Source organism: Pithys albifrons, chromosome 3 (assembly GCF_047495875.1).
Source record: "Pithys albifrons albifrons isolate INPA30051 chromosome 3, PitAlb_v1, whole genome shotgun sequence".
In the NCBI taxonomy this organism is placed as follows: domain Eukaryota; kingdom Metazoa; phylum Chordata; class Aves; order Passeriformes; family Thamnophilidae; genus Pithys; species Pithys albifrons.
Window position 1 is genome coordinate 82524471 of NC_092460.1, and position 17777 is coordinate 82542247.

A 17777-nucleotide genomic window follows, 5' to 3' on the forward strand; every position below is an offset into this window, starting at 1 on the left:
CCTAAGTCAATGTATATTTCATGACTCCACATCATTTACTTTGTACTACAAGTGTTGTTTTTATGTGACCAGCTGTCGAAGTGAATTGGTCCTGAATTAGTAAAAAGAATGAATAAACTTGGCATTGAATCCAGGCAAAGACCTTTTCTCATTTTTCTAACTTCAAGGCCATAGAGTTTTAATGAAAAAGATGAACCTTCAAAGAAAGAGAATTATTATAACAATTATCCTTACATATCCCGACTAAATTCTAATTAAATATGGGGATACATTTTTTCCACTTAAAACTCAATTACAGAATCATTTTGGATGGAAAAACAATAACTTGTTCCTCCATTTAAATATTAATTTTAAAATTCACTGACACAGGTAGCATATGGAAACAGAAGCTTTAAATATGAAATCCAGACATTGACAGTTGATTTTATTACACTGTCTCATCTCACCCAAATGAAGGATGTTCTTCCCCAGTAAAACATCACCTCCAATCTTTTTCCTCTTCTTTATATATTACAATTGTTGTCCAAATAATCTACAAACTCCAGGTTTTCTTTAGAATGTTTCTAGAAGAAAAACTTATCATGGGAAATTCAAATGAATATAAAAAAACATTAATAGTCTTTACGTAAATTTCTATAACCACCTTATTTAGATCTTGAAAGGTGCTGTATAGAGAGAGTAAGGCTTTTTAGAAGACCAGTTCACATAATGTGTGCAATTTTAATCTGACACCCAATGTCTCTTAGTCAGTCTTCACAGTAGGTGTTGCTCTGGTGAAGCAAGAAGGAGTTTTTAAACCTGAAATCCTGATGTGGGCTTGTCGTTGCCTGTAACATATTCCATCTTTAATGGATGTCAGTTAAAACACTTTCGTAATCATGCATGATCCTGCTTATACTCCTAACAGCTGCAGACTAAACATCTCAATTGACCTCAGTCAGTGTGCCAAATCATGTGAGCACTACTAAATGTGTGGGCATGGACATTTGTTTACAGGATTTTGTTCACAAAATCTTTGTTTCTTCCCTTCAAAGAATTAATTTTCTCCTTCTGTCAGCCCAATGCATGACATGCAGGCATCATCCCTGCCTTACAAGAATAGCCTGGCTAAAGGAAATTAAGGGCATTTGCAGTAGCCACAGATTTCAATCTTCCTCCTGAGTAAACAAATGAAAAAGATTTCTAGGGTTTGATTCCACTTCCTGAGCTAACTTGACAAGATATCTCCCCTCCTTGGCAGTGGCTTTAGTAAGGAGTTTCTGTCAAGTGGTCTGAGCAGATGGCCTTGGTCATGATAGAGATAGGTCTAGGAAGGATGGATTTGCCTCTGGGATGGCAAAAGTGTCTCTGCTTCCTTTCTCGCATTGCCAAAATTTAATAAGAAAATTTAACAAAACTGCATTTGTTTTGTAAAATATGTTTAGGATTTGCTTGCCATAACTCTGTTTTTGAAAGACACCATAAAAGTTCTTAAGATAGACTTCTTTAAAAGAGCTACAAGGTTTACAATAGTTAAAAACCGCTATATTGAATGGGACTGAGCAAAAATTAACTGACGGAAAATCAATATTTTACAATAAGTAAGAATCACTCAATAAGAATCACACAATCACACAATAAGAAACACTCTTTAAACAATGTACAGTGTAAGATAGTGATGTAAACATGTATTTAATTTATCTCCAAAATGAATTGTTCCATTAAAGAGAAAATATAGGATACATATATTTTCAAATTATTTTTAAAGGTAAAATAGAATAAATTTTCCTTTAAGTTAAATAAGTGTAAAAATGCCTCTTCATGATTTTAAATAAGAACATTCAAAGACATAATGAAATGCAATAAATGTTACAATTTTTTTCCTGTGACTGTAATTTTGAGCCCGAAAGATTTACCTAAAGAGACAATACTATGGTCTGTTGCTCTCTATCATTTATAAGCCATTTTCAACTAACTTGCTATTTTTTTTTCATAGAAGTATATGACAATTTGAAAAATTACCAGTATGTTCATTAAAATTAATGCTTTGATGTGCAAATAGTATGTTTTAATATGCTTGTGTTTTGAACTTTACTGAATGCTATAATCTTCAGCTCTTAGTTCTCTTATGTAGATAATCATTGCTAATAACCTGGTTAAAGTATCCCAGGCTGATAATGCAATAAGGTTGTTTGCACCATGTCTGAACTGGACATGGCATGTAGGCAATCTTTTCCTATCTGGATTGCTGGATTTGCTTCATAATCCAGATATTTAGGGAAATAAGTGTTTGGAGAAAGCATTGCTGTAAGTAGTCAATTGAAGAGAAAAAAAACTTAATTTAGGATGGGAATCTATCTTTTCTGGTGAAAAAAACAGATACCCATAGGTAGTCACAGCATATGATCAGCCCCAGACATCCCAACAGAATGTTATTTACACAGCACTTTACATAGTAAAAGGTACATCTGAGATGAAAATTTTATCCTTTATATCTGAAGGCATGGTACACTTCAGTTACATTTTTTATTCTAGTCTGTCAAGAATTGAATCAGTTGTCCCTTCAAATGTAGTGTACTACAAGCAATAAAATTGTACTTGAACTTTTTAAAACTATTTTAGGTTTAATCTCTGAAAAGGCAAAATGCTCTATCCTGATATTTCTAAACCTTTTTTTAATGTACTAACACATCAGTTATTCACAAAACTACTTGAGGAACAAACACTTTCCAGAAAAAACATCACCTATAAAAGTTTAGCTTTTCAGCTGCTTGAAGAATTCAGGAACAATGTCTATTAAAATAAGTGGAAAATATGTTTATTTGCTTTAGAAAGATCACTAAGCATGTTAAGAGCATGGATTTTTAGATAAATGTGATGAAATCAAGGGTAAATGCACTTAAGTTTATTGAGAACTTCTGGAATAATGTTTGAAAACATCACTGATTGTTAATAAATGCCCCATCGTTTTAAGAAAAACAAAACAATATTGCACAATAAACTTCAATAAACTCCAGTGAAGATAAGTTTCAAGAAACTGATGTAAATGAAAAATACAGCTATGGAGGAACTGTATTAATTTTTTATGGTGCTTGGTAAAATGGTACGACTTTTGAAGCATTTCCCCCACCACCAACCTTTTTAAACTTTTAGGTCAAAAATACACCATTGTCTTCAGAACCACGGAAGAGATGATGTTTTGTTGTTTTGTTTGGGGTTGGTTTTTTTTTTTTGGTTGGCATTTTCACATTCTATTTGATTTTATCTTTTATTATAGTGGTCATCAGCAAATGAATTGGCAAACAATGAGAAGAATCACAACTGACTTTTCAGACAGCATGGTCATCTTTTTGCCCTATGTCATCACACAGAAACATAATAAACAACTAGGGATGCCAATTATGGGTACTGCAGAAACAAGTTTTTCTTGAAAAGACTTAAATGTGTAATGTTATCAAACCTTTACTGTACATTACTGCAGAATGAGAAAAAGAGTCATCTTCATTTTTAGCCATCCAGTATTCCAAACACTGATAACCTGAATAATCTCTAGAGTATTATGCAAAAGTTGACCAAAATTGTTTAAACATGCAGTAAGTAGGAAAGATCAATAGCTTTGCTAGTGAAGCCAGAGGTTTCTTCTTTGTTTTCTTGTTCCTTTTTTTGCATGTTTTGGTTTGAATTTCTTTGTTTTAGTCAATCAGGCTGAAATTTTAATCTGCTTTTTTGTGTATGAAAAACCTTTCATGTAGCAAATATTTACATGTGTTCTAAATTTCTTTTACTGTGAATAAAGCCATTATTTAAATGAATGACATGAGCATATATGTAGATAACCATAGATAAGAACATATATAAGACTTATAGAATCAAAACCCTTATGAACCCAAATTCTCTAAAATTCATGGTCCTCTGTCTAAAGTAATACCTTCATTAGTAATACATGATTTACACCATTTCCTTCGTACAAAACATGATTTTCATGACATTCATTAAACTCAGAGACAAATCAAGTAATCAACACATTCACCTGAGAAAAGCATATTTTTCTTATTCTTTTGTAAAGTTAAACTAAAGCCTTTCACAGACAATGCACTCTCTTTTTCTTCTTTCTTTCTGTGAAAGACATCATACATACATTTTTCCTATCCTTTTTTTTTTGTCTCTGCCACCTCTTCTGCTTTTGTCCTCACTGTCTATTCTACTTTCCTAAATCCCTCTTTTCTGTTAAAAGTTGGTTGAAACTAAGCTTCTCTGTGAGAAGTCAAACATGAGTGAATCAAATACACATTTGAAATGTTCTTGAAATTTTTACTATGTTGCTCTTGGCTTGGCTGATAAGAAGGTACTCAAAATGTGTGTGTAAGACTTAAGGGAATGGCTAAGAAAATAAAATGGATATTAAAAAAACTGAAAGAAAAAAATTTGAAAATTTACCCTAACTTGTTGAAACTACTTATTTAGATGCAATCTCTTTCAAAAATTACCCAGAGGTTTATGCTGAATTGCCTGTGATTTTCTTCCTTCCCCTCACAGTTTCTGGGAGAAACTGTCTCTAAATGTATTGCATCATCATCCGGGCTAGGGTTGCTATCTAGAACATGCACCATTGTTCTGTGTGATAAATACAACCATTTTCTGCCTGGGGCTGTTCACAATGGAAATTTTCTACCCACAAACAATCTTGTTAGTTTTGTAATTGCTTCCCTCTTCTAATGAATGCAGAACATAATGAATGCCAAACCAATCTTTTGGGTCCAAATCCAGGGATCTTCATCAAGACAATGAATGTGTATTGATTAAATAGAACCATGTTGAAAGTGCTGTTGCCATAAGTAGAGTGTAATACATTTTCTTCAATGGGAATGCAGTATTTTAGCACATTACTTAATTAGGGATGAGCAAACAAATGGATTTAATTCCTTCAGCTTCACTGAGTGCAGCAGAAGCAGTACATTTTCATTCATTGCTTAGGGACCCATTCATTACATTACAGGCTGGAAAAAAGAAAGTGTTTAAAATATTACATATGGTAAAGTATAATTTAATAATTTTAATGCTTAGTGAAAGGTTGAGGCTGCAGGAGGCATTATCTTCCTCTTAAGTGTCATCTCTGGGGAACTAATATCAAATTTCAGATTATTCTGACGATCTTAGTTCTCTGTTGATGAAAAGCACTAAACAATTACTCACTTTGGGAGAACAGAAATAGCCACAATCATGCCATTCAGTAATTAAATCCATTTACAAACTGAGTGGGAAAGTCTAAGCTTTACAAACCAAGACTAAAACTGTTCTTAACAGAACATCATGCTAGTTAAGGTGAAGTGTATTGATAATTTAAAAAGATAAAAAAATGTTCAAAGTCAACATTGCAACTGAGTGTAAGAAATCCCATGACTATTAAACACTCAGTGTTAAATCACTCGGGCTCATTCATGCAAGTATCTGGGCCACCAAATATGAAAAACAGTAATTGAAAGGAGAGAGTCTCTACTGTTTCCTCTGAAAACTGTAGTAAGTTCAATAAATTGAACCTTACATGAAGTGTAACTTGAAGAAGAAAAGCTCTACATCCTGTGTTCCACAGTACATCAGGATGTCCCATATAATTCTTCCTATAATAGTGCCTTGGGGTGTTATATTATTTAGTCTATGGGGAAAAGTATGTTAAAATAATCATTCAGGTAGTTTTTATCAAGGATATTGCATGTGATATAACAGTTAACAAAATTAAAATACTCTGAAAAACATTATTTAGATTGTTTCACATTATTTTTAAATCAACCCTTACTTGCTAAGTGTTTTTGTTTTGGAAGAAAGGGACTACTGTGGTGAGAGTGTTCAAATTTTACTAATAGGTCAGACTGTTTCTCTGCACTGAGAACTTGTTCATTCGATTCCTTCCAGGGGGAAACCATGGCTCCCCCATGTCTTCAAGACTGCCCCACTTTCTCTATGCTGTTGTGGAGAAGCAATGTATTCTACAATTCTGTGTGGGCATCCTCTTGCAGTGCACAAAGGCCTGAATATTCACTGGGGTTCAGCTCATCAGTGGAAAACTGCAAACAGCATCCTATTCTACTACAGCATGGGTCAATGTAGCTTCAAAGGACTGGGGCCATGAAGATGGTCAGAGGGCCAGAGAACCTTTCCTAAGAAGACAGGCTGAGGTTGTTAAGTCTGGAGAAGATAAGGCTCCAGGGAGACCTCATTATTGCCTGCTGATACCTTATGGGGGCTTATAAAAAGGAGGAAGAGTGACTTTTATCTTGGCACATAGATGGTTTTAAACTGAAAGAAGGCAGATATGGATTAGACACTGGGAAGAAATTATTTACTCATTGGTAAGGCAATTTCCCACTCTGACCATTCATGAGACTCCATCAGTCACACTCCCAATGCCAGAGACTTTCACTCCTGGGACTGGAGCGTCTTCACAGGAGGCAGTTCCAGTGACCGATGGGTGCCCTTCTTGACTCCCTGAAGACCCTATCACATGCAGCCAGACCTGGTTTCCTTACTGGTTCGACCCCAAGTTTCCCACAGCAATCTCAGATGTCAAGTTCCATTAAGCAACTTAGTCATGGCATAGTAACACAGAAACAACTCAAGCTGGTGCCTCTGGGGAGGGACATCCAACAAAGGAACCCCTGGGCTTTTATATGATCACAGTCTCCCCAGTAAGTCTCTCTCTTCCTCAGCTCCTGCGGTGTCTCACTCTGTCCATTCACCTCGCTGGCGCCACCTGTCTTTCTGCCCTTTGTTACTCAAAGGGCTGAGAGTTCTGGTGTCTTGTCTCAGGCTCCCACCCAGAGCTCAGTCTGCATCTCAATCTGAAGTTTGCAAACAGAGCTACCTGCACCAGGTATATTCCTCAACACTCTGAGGATGGTGAAACACTGGAATGGGTTGCCCAGAGAGGTTGTGGATATCCCATCCGTGGAAATGTTCAAGGTCCTGAGTAATCTAGTCTAGTGAAAATTTAGTATTTTTCTAGCATTTAAATAATATATTAGTGAGCATAAAAATCTGATAGTAGTATTGTCATCCCTCTTTTGTGATGTCTTTATTCATAAAGAGATCTCAATTACTCCATAAAAGATTTAGTATAAAGGTATTCAATTAATTGGCTTCATTTGTGTATTGGATATGTGGTGTTCTTTTGTGGAGATGGTATTAAATGACAATGTTGAACTACTAATAAAAGTCTACTAACTGAAATGAGTTATTTGTCATATTATTTTATTTACAGGAAGAGACAGTACAAAGTAGATACTCAGCTTCCCTCAGCTAACTACCATTCTTAAACAAATGAACAGCTCTAAGCAGCAATTCTACTAAAGGCTTTAAATTTGCCAGGGACTTTGGTGGACAGAGAACCAAGGTGTGTCCTAAGGGGCTGCAATTTGGGGGTGTAAAATTGTGTAAGCAAGGAATATGAGAATTTGCTTGCTTGAAATTTACATAACTTGTTTGAATTTACATTAAAATAAATAGAAGCTCATTCTGGAGGAATTTTCAATAAAATTACTGATAATATAAATATTACATAAGGTAAAGTAAAATATAAAACTTTTTTTCCTGTCTTGCACCATGCATCATCTTAGTCTGAATGCTGGAGAAAACACAATGTCACAGCTATAACTACAGTTCCAATATTAGATTATGAAGATGCCATTTATCACTATGAAATGAAATCAGAGCTGCAAGGAACTGAAAGTTCCCAGTGATAGATCATATTGGTTTACATTGTCATGTCACTCTTTAATGCATCACTGTGATATGTATGATAGTTCTGGATGATTAAACATCGAAAATAAACATAAATTGCATCAACATCAAGATCTATTTAAATGCATGAAAAGAAATTCACTCAATTACTGCTCAGCAATGTAGCTAGTTGAGAAAAAATAATTGTTCACTGGGATCACAAAATACACACTCATTTATCAAACAGAAGGTTGGAAACTGAGCTTGAAATGCCTTTTTTTTTTCTCTTGAGGGTCAATAGACTCCAATGTAAGAAATCAAGTATAAGGGTGGAAGTGTTATGGAAACTGATAGAGGTTTATATTAATTCTGCAAGTGAAATGGATGCAAGGTAGCTTAATACATGTAGACAAGGGCCTGACTTGCTTATTGAGGCTACTATTTCTGGACTTTTCTAACTTTTAAACACTTGCTTTTATAATTAGAACATGTTTCACTTCTAAAGATATGCATAGGTATGTGATTTCATAGACTTCTGAAAATTGTCTTATTGTCATTCACATGATTAATTGTCTGTGTGAGAAGCTCTGGATTCACCACTGGGACTTTGCTTCCCAGCTGGTGGATAACTGCCCTGCATCAATGGAGCACTATAAGCAAAGCAGTAGGCTCCTCAGGTAACCACTTTTGAACTCATATCATATATGGCAGCTGGTTGTGTTCACACAGTGTTTGCAGACCACATACAATGTGAAAAGTGTTCTTGTGGGTGACTTTAACCTGCCAGATATCTGCTGGGAACTTCATACTGCAGAGAAGAGGCAGTCAAGGAGGTTCCTGGAGTGTATAGAGGACAATTTCCTTCATCAACTGGTAAATGAGCCTACCAGGGGTAAGGCCCCGCTAGACCTACTGTTTACAAACAGAGAGGGGCTGGTAGATGATGTAGTGGTTGGAGGCCGCCTGGGTCATAGTGACCATGAAATAATAGAATTTTCAGTCCTCAGGGTTGTAAGGAGAGCCACCATTAAAACCTCTACTTTGGACTTCCGGAGAGCAGATTTTGGCCTATTCAAAAAACTGATTCAGAGCATACCCTGGCAAACAACCCTTAAAGGCAAGGGGGTCCAGGAGGGATGGACATGTTTTAAGAAGGAAATTTTGAGTGCACAGCAACAGGCTGTCCCAGTGTGCCGAAAGGCCAACCGGAGGGGAAGATGGCCAGCTAGGTTAAATAGGGAGATTCTGACAGAAATCAGGGATAAAAAGAAAGTTTACAGACTATGGAAAAAAGGGCTGGCTACTTACGAAGAATTTACAGGTAGAGCTAGGTCATGCAGGAAAAAAATTAGGGAAAGAAAAGTGGAATTTGAAGTAAATTTGGCTGTTTCAGATAGGGATAACAAAAAAGTCCTTTTATAAAAACAAAAGGAGGGGCAAGGAAAACCTCCATTCTCTGTTGAACTTGAAGGGAAATATAGTTAAGGAAGATGAGGAGAAGGCTGAGGTACTTAACACCTACTTTGCCTCAGTTTTCACCAGTAAGACAGGTGGCTCTCAAGACAACTGGCCTCTGGAGCTGGTAGACAGGGAGAGGGAGCTGAATAGACCTCCTGTATTCCAGGAGGATATAGTTACTGATTTACTGAGCCAGCTGGGTCCTAACAAGTCTATGGGATCCATCCCAGGGTGATGAAAGAGCGGGCAGAAGAGCTTGCCAAACCTCTCTCCATCATCTTCCAACAGTCCTGGCTCTCTGGGGAGGTCCCAGATGATTGGAGGTTGGCCAATGTCACCCCAATCCACAAAAAGGGCTGCAAGGAGGACCCTGGCAACTACAGGCCTGTTAGCCTGACCTCCATGCCTGGCAGGGTTATGGAGCAGATCATCCTGAGTGCAATCACACAGCACCTTCAGGGTGGACAAGGGATTAGACCCAGCCAGCATGTTTGGCCAACCTGATCTCTTTTTACGATCAGGTGACCCACCTGGTGGATGAGGGGAAGGGTGTGGATGTGGTCTATCTGGACTTCAGCAAGGCCTTTGACACTGTCTCCCATAATATACTCCTGGAAAAGCTGGTAGCCCATGGCCTGGACAAGTGTACCCTCTCCTGGATTAAGAGCTGGCTGGAGGGTCGGGCCCAGAGAGTGCTGGTGAATGGAGCTGCATCCAGCTGGCGGCCAGTCACCAGTGGTGTTCCCCAGGGGTCTGTGTTGGGTCCAGTCCTGTTTAACATCTTTATTGATGATTTAGATGAGGGGATTGAGTCCATCATCAGCAAATTTGCTGATGACACCAACCTGGAAGGGAGTGTCGATCTGCTGGAAGACAGGAGGACTCTGCAGAGGGATCTGGATAGACTTGAGAGATGGGCTGATTCCAATGGGATGAAGTTCAATAAGGCCAAGTGCCGGGTCCTGCACTTTGGCCACAACAACCCCCTGCAGCGCTACAGGCTGGGCACAGAGTGGCTGGAGAGCAGCCAGGCAGAAAGGGACCTTGGAGTACTAATTGACAGGAAGCTCAACATGAGCCAACAGTGTGCCCAGGTGGCCAAGAAGGCCAATGGCATCCTGTCCTGTATCAAAAATAGCATGGCCAGCAGGACCAGGGAAGTGATCCTTCCCCTGTACTCTGCGTTGGTGAGGCCACACCTTGAGTACTGTGTTCAGTTCTGGGCCCCTCAGTTCAGAAAGGATATTGAGGTGCTGGAGCTGGTCCAGAGAAGAGCAACAAGGCTGGTGAAGGGACTGGAGCACAAGTCCTATGGGGAGAGGCTGAGGGAGCTGGGGTTGTTTAACCTGGAGAAGAGGAGGCTCAGAGGTGACCTCATCACTGTCTATAACTACCTGAAGGGAAGTTCTAGCCAGGTGGGGGCTGGTCTTTTCTCCCCGGCACTCAGCAATAGGACAAGGGGGCACGGGCTCAAGCTCTGGCAGGGGAAATTTAAGTTGGATATCAGAAAAAAATTCATTCCAGAGAGAGTAATCAGGCATTGGAATGGGCTGCCCAGAGAGGTGGTGGATTCACCATCCCTAGAGATTTTTAAACGCAGATTGGACGTGGCGCTGAGTGCCATGATCTTGTAAATGGACTAGAGTTGGACCAAGGGTTGGACTCGCTGATCTTGGAGGTCTTTTCCAACCCAATCAATTCTATGATTCTACGATTCTATGATTATAGACAGTGGGTTTTATACTGAGAGTAATGTGGCATGCACCAAATGTGTGTTCTGTCTAGAAGAACAAACAAATGGCAGGATTCAGACTTAGATAAAACAGAAATAAGAACATATCTATGATCAACCACATTGCAGATATTCACCAGCAACAACAGGTAGAAGAAGTGTGTATCACAGATCAGGCTCAGCAGATGATACAAGCCAGTCAGAGACTGAAAGATCCGACAGTTTGTGGGATATAACTGTGTAGAACTCAAGTTCGGGGCTTTTGTTCCTCTACTTTACATCTTTGACTCCCTTTTTAATTGCAAAACACCTTATTCCAGTTATTAATTTGTTTATATTTAGATTGTACACTGAAAAATTTACACGAAATATTCAATGGTTGCATTTCGCTATGTGTATGAATGAAGATGCAGGTAAGTGTGTGTGGATGGAGCAGTGGATTGCTCTAGAAGGCACTCCCATGCTTCAGAATATATACACATCTTCAGGTCTTAATACCATTTTTAAATGTGAGACGACAGCTCTACCATTTTTGCTGTAGTCTTGGAAAGAGAAAATTTGTCTTGTGATCCAAGGCTTAGGTGTTAAATTTCAGCTCTGTCATCTGTTTATCACCTGTTGCTCTAGAACTGTGTAACATAGTTATAAGCCCAAAACAGACAAGGAAGTATCTATGGTATTTTTTAACCTTTGAATGCTAGCAATTTCTATCTGTGTGAATTTCATCCACATCTTCCAGAAATAGTTTGCTTTATTTCCTTTTCAGATATTTGTGCAGAGGGGAGTGTATACAGAAAGCTGCAGCTAGAGTTAGCACTCCAGCCATTGACTGACAGTCTAGCACTTCTTCCACATTCTTTCATGACATTGCTGCTCTTCTTCCCAGTGGGCCTACAGTCTGCTAACCAAAATATTTGAAAAAATCCCTATTATATGAAAGAAATGAGGCACCATTAAATATAAAATTATATGGACTAAAAATCGATTTAGTGCTATTTTTCCCTCAGTCTTCTATCTTAAAGTACTCAAAAAGAGTGATGTGGTGAATTAGAGAATACAAAATATTTTTTCAGGAATGTTGCAGCTGGAACTAGGTGAAGTCCTAGTTCATCCTGCTCAAAATCAGAATATGTGGAATTTTTTTGTGATAGGTGGGAATTCTACTCTGAGTAGAAAAATTTAAATTATTTTAAAAGATATATCTACTTAACTGTTGCAAAAAGCTCTAGATTTCTGCTTTCTGTGTGAATTTTTCCTTAATCTTTAATTTATCTTTTTCAATTAGCCTCCTTTTACAATTCCTTAGATTTTCCTCTGATGTGGACAAAAGGCATATATATTTTTTATTGGATTTCAATTGAACATCCTCTTTTATGTCATTAATCAAAATCAATTTCCTTTCTTAAATATTTTCAATGCATATAACTCCATTAGAAAATTGCAAAAGAAATGTTATACATGATTACCACTAATGACTCTGTGTGCTGCTTGTATCTGTTGTATGACAGTGCTTGCTCAGCGCTGTCTTTATAGTTTTAAGCTATCCTATGCCCTTGAAAATTAAACATTTCTGCAGAAAATGAAACATTCAAAATGAAAGCAAATTCCAATTAACAATACTTTTACTGAGAATATTGTCTTAGAGATATTCCTGTTATGCAAAGCAGTGGATTTACTTGAATGACTTGTAGCTAGTAACATAAATGAGATAGTCTTCATGACATGAAATGAGGCAAAAGAATTCCACTTTAAGAGGGACAAAAAAGGCAGACAATACCCGAGAAGCAGATTTTGAAGGTACTTCAAATTGGCAAGAAATATAATTTGGTCTGGGATACCCTATGGCACATGTCCCATAGCATTGGTCTGTTCAATGTAGCAGTACTGAAAGTGCAGCATTTTTCAGTAAGTGAAAATCTTTCTTTGTAACAATGCAATGGTCCTTTATGTTGCATAGCAGCCTGATGATCCATAATTTTGGAACTAATGATAATCAGTGTTCTGTCTAAGCAGAACCTTAAATTGTGTTATTTAAGTTTAAAATTCACAAATACATTAAAATCAGTCAAGACTTAAGGAAGCTTGTCAGTTAAAACGCAGATTCAGAGAAACAGAATTAGTATTGCCATTCGTTTCAATTATTTATTAATTAAAAGTTGCAATCACTAGTTTCCAATGTAATCTTTTTACATCAAGTTGAATCAATAGGTAGATGAAAACTCCATTAAACTGTAGTTGTCAGTAAATAAGATTTTTCTCTCTCGCTCAGTTGGTTGAGAGAACAATTCTGAAAGAAAAAACTATTGTATTTTTTAGAGATTTTGAAAATGCAGCACTTCAAAGTTAAGATTTCTGGTCATAAAAAGATATCTTCAAAAAAATTTCAAATACGCACATTTAATTTACACATCTGCCTTTCTTCTACCATCATACTTTTATTAAAAAATTTGGCAATTTCTATTAACAAGATACAGAAATACAGAAGTAAACAGCTGATAGTGAGGAATGTCTGTATAGCACTCCTGAGGGCTGAGGTAAGAGGATTTTGTGTGTGTGCATGTAGCCTATACTAGTTGTCTGTGATTTCCTGTCACAAGCTGCTTCTTCTGCATCATTTTTGCTCTTAGTTACTATGTTTGTTGTAGCAGATGGTGTGTCTATATCTCAAACAGCTATCTTAGCATTTATGTTTGAAAATTTAAAGTGAGTGTTTTGGAACAAATGGAATAACAACTTGGTGGGTATCAATAGGATGACTGAACAAAGTAAGGCCAGTTTTGAGGGATGACAGAAGTTCTCACTAAAAATTATCAGTTACTTTGACCAAGATGTAGACATGAGTTAAATGAAGATATAATGGTTTATTCCAATGAATCTGGAAAGTCTTAGAGAGCCCACTGCTGAGGCAGAATGAGATGTTCTCTTTCTGTTTAAATGCACTGGCATTATGTACTTTTTCTTGGCATGGTGAATCCCTGCAATCAAATAAGGCAATGTTGCAAGAAGGAGTTAAGGTGAATCAAAAGCAAAGGATGGATAAGGATGAGTCTGTGACTGCATTTTGACACAAATTTACTGACATGTTTCTGCTGCATGGTCAGTTTACCAAGGTCATAAAACAACAGCTCATCTCATGCCTCCAAGGTAAAGACTATGGTGCTTTATTCCCTAGCTTGATTTTGTGGCCAGGAGTCTGATTATTAGTCAGTAACTGTACCCAAACAGACTTTCCTTTTATATTTCCTTGAAACACCTCCTTCATTAGCAATGTTTTCTTTATTCCATGATACCCTTGTATTGACATTATTATATCCCTCATCTCTTCATAAAATACCTTGTACTTGACATAATAACATCATGCAAAGTGGTTACTAGCAAGTACTTTTACATCCTCAGCCTTGTCTTTCTTTAGCACACTTCAGGGGTTGTTTTTCAGCTAAAATACTTTGGCTGAATTGTGTGATAGTTCATCCAGAACCTGGCATCACACACTGCAAATGTTAATCTGACCCTCATTCAAGCCACAAGGAGATAGTCATTGTGTGTTTGGTAAGATTTTGGAAGCATTTCCAATGACTTCTCTTTATTCATAGTGTTGGTGACCACTAGATATATTTAGAAATGGATTGAAATTGCCACCGTAATTTTTTATTTAATTTCAGTGCAATAGGAGAGGCCAAACAGTATAACCTGTCTCCTTGTGTATATTAAAACCTTCTATGAAAACTAGAACCTAGAAATTAAATTAATGAGGACTCTTTTATTATCCCTTTTATTTTGGCATTCAAAGTATTTTATTCTCACAAAGTCAGTGTTCTGAAGACAGGCTTTGCCAGCTGAAAACCAGTGTTAAAACCAGTATTAACACCAGTATTTACACAGTCTGGTGCACTTTGGGAAATCTGCACTGAAGTCACACATCTCTGGTAATATTTTAAGGCCACCCTTTAATGCAACATCTTTTAGCATTGCCTTATTCAGAGTTCTTTGCATACTTTTCCTTAGAATTTTATCCTCAGAAATCTATTAATCTGAATGTCTTCTTGATTCAGTAGCATGACCCAGAAGATCTTTTCCAATTGCAGAAATCTCTCCTCTGCTTCACTTCTTTCCCTTTTTCAGCTGTGTTCACATAAATTAGAAAAAGCTAAAATCTTGCAAGCTGGAGGCTGCAACATCTGATGGATTCTTTATCATGATCACAATTACTGGTCTTAGTGAAAATTGTTCCCTAATGCAAGTGTAGATCAATGGCTCACTTACATTTTGTGTTCCATAGAGAAACTATATGCCCTGAAAACAACCCCTGCATTTATATAAAAGTGAGCCATTCAGAATGGTTGAAAATTAAGCCATCATAGTTCTAATATTTGAAATTATATTTTCAGAACATAAGACAGAGGAAATTGGGAAACTGGAATGAAAGAAAATATTCATGCTCAGGCTTTTGACTACTAAAATTCAATGGGCAAGATATAGCTTCACATTCAAGGGAAAAATTACATTACATTATTTCATGAGTAGATGAGCCACAAAAAATACTTCTCCAGACTATCATGGAGATATAAACTCTTAAAGTTTTTTTTAGTTCTTCTCTTTATTAATACTGGAACTGTGAATTATACTCTATAAAACATGGAACAGCCTTCTTATAATAATATGTAGTCTATGGAACAGTTGTCCTTAGCATGACTGGTAAAAAAATACTAGAGAGAGGGAAGAAAGATTTCATAAAAATCCTTTTGCTATTATCCTCATTGTAGAAGAAGTTTTGACATGGGTTTTTTGGTTGGGTTTGTTTTGAGTTTTCTTCCCACAGTAATTTTTATCTGGAGGTAATAGTCCTAACTGTTTACCAACTGCTTTTCTGTCGTCCCCCCAGAATCTATCCTGAAGTCACCTGTTTACCTTGGAATTGTTTCTACTCTTCCCTCCATTACTGCCTCTGATAGTCACTGTTTCTCCATCTACAGGGGCTGATCAGAAAAAAGTCAACAAAACCTTTGGAGAGATTATAAGGTTTTCTGGGAAGCACGGGGTACTGGTTTAATATGCTTACTCTTCATATCTGTTTCAACTCTACTTAAATAGGGAAATAATACAGTGAAGGAAAAACCTGTCAGAACACTTAAAATTCAGGTATATTTTCACAGTGTAAGAGAAGGTTTTATATTAGGATAAAGATTGATTTAAGATCTAGATAAGGTTCGTATCCATTTTTTCTCTTTGACCACAACTTTTATATGCATGTTATGATTGTCACAGTCTCTTACTCCACAGCATCTTTTAACTTTCCTGTTTAGCATTCTCCTTCAAGTGAAAACCACTTTGAATTTTTATGCCTTCCTATTAACCCTACAACTTCCTTCCTAAAGATAAATAAGTCCTCAAAAATATTTGAATATTCTTTTCACTTCGTCTGAGTCTGGAGATTCTTTGTCACTGATGTTAGATTAAGCCCCTTTTACTTTAAACCATGAGCATCACATTTAGGTTAGTGTTTTTTCTGTATTCCTAATGTGAGTAAACATCATCAGAAAAAAACAGATACTTTTGTCCCTTACAAGAAATTAGCAAGAGGCCAACATTCCTAGACACTAGCACACTTTCAACCTACGTGACTCCAACCACATTTTTTGTCCATGCAAGAGCTTCAAGCAAGTTTCCAGAATGTAGCTTTATTTAAATCCATTCATTTATAAACTGCACTCTTTCTATGTCATCAGCTGGCTGAATACGATGGAAAATATTACTGAATGTTCAAGGGCAGTCATGCAGCGTTAAGGTGTATTTAGACATAGGGCACTGCCTCTGTTTTTCAAAGTGTACCACAGACCCTTTGGGGCTGCAATACTTAGCAGAAATAAGATTTGCTGTTCACTTTAGTGACTGAACTTTATTTAACCGGAGGATCTAGAGTTAAAAATGTCTGGAGTTGTGCATGCCATCCATACTAATCATTGCAAATCCAAGAATGATAATTTGAGAGAGATTGACACAGTGCCTTTTAAGACAGATAAGTGGCAGTCTTATTTCTGATCCTAGAAAAGAGCAGACTATCCAAAAAAGAGATTCTGTTTACAAATTGAGTGTCTGGCCTTTTACACTGCTCAATGAATAAACAAGGCTGGCCTTTTTCTGCTCATTTAACATTTTTCTACAAGATCTCTAACAAATCTGTACTCATTTAGCATTTACAAAGACAGGGATTTTGCTTGAGAACTGTACAAAGGTTTTCTCTGACTTAATATTTATGTATATAACTCTCTTAATTTGGCATCAAATAAAGGGAGAAACATTATCTGTGCGAAAGGTGAACCTGTTAAGATCAGACATAAACCATTTCCTAAACCATACACTTAGACATATGTCTCTGCAATACAGTGTAGTGCTCTGTGAAATACTTCTGCTAATTCCGAAGGCATTGCCTTGTATTTGGGAATCCAATTACAAGACTCCATCGGCTTAATTAGCACTGCTGAGACTTAGGTCATCTGTTTTTAGATTATTGGTTTGTTAAAAACAGTTTTTAAAAACTGCTTTTTGCAGTAGGTATGTAAACTCAAAGTGAACGTGATGCTGTTTAAGACTCTTTGAATCCTATGTATATGTATGAGCACACATATCTATGTGTACATACACATACACCTTGTACATGACCTATATCTGCCTACATCTCCATTTAGATAATACTGATATTGTGCTCTAAACATCTTTCAAAATGTTACAAAAACTGTATGATAGGAGATCCAGAAGTGAAAAACTTCCAAGTTATGGATCACACTCAGTGTTTTTTAGTCCAGTGCCCTGTATGTTGACCCAGTTACCAGTTTTCTTTTTAGAAATGTTAGGCAAATACATAAATACTTGTTAAGTTTCATTTTGCCTCTTGTCC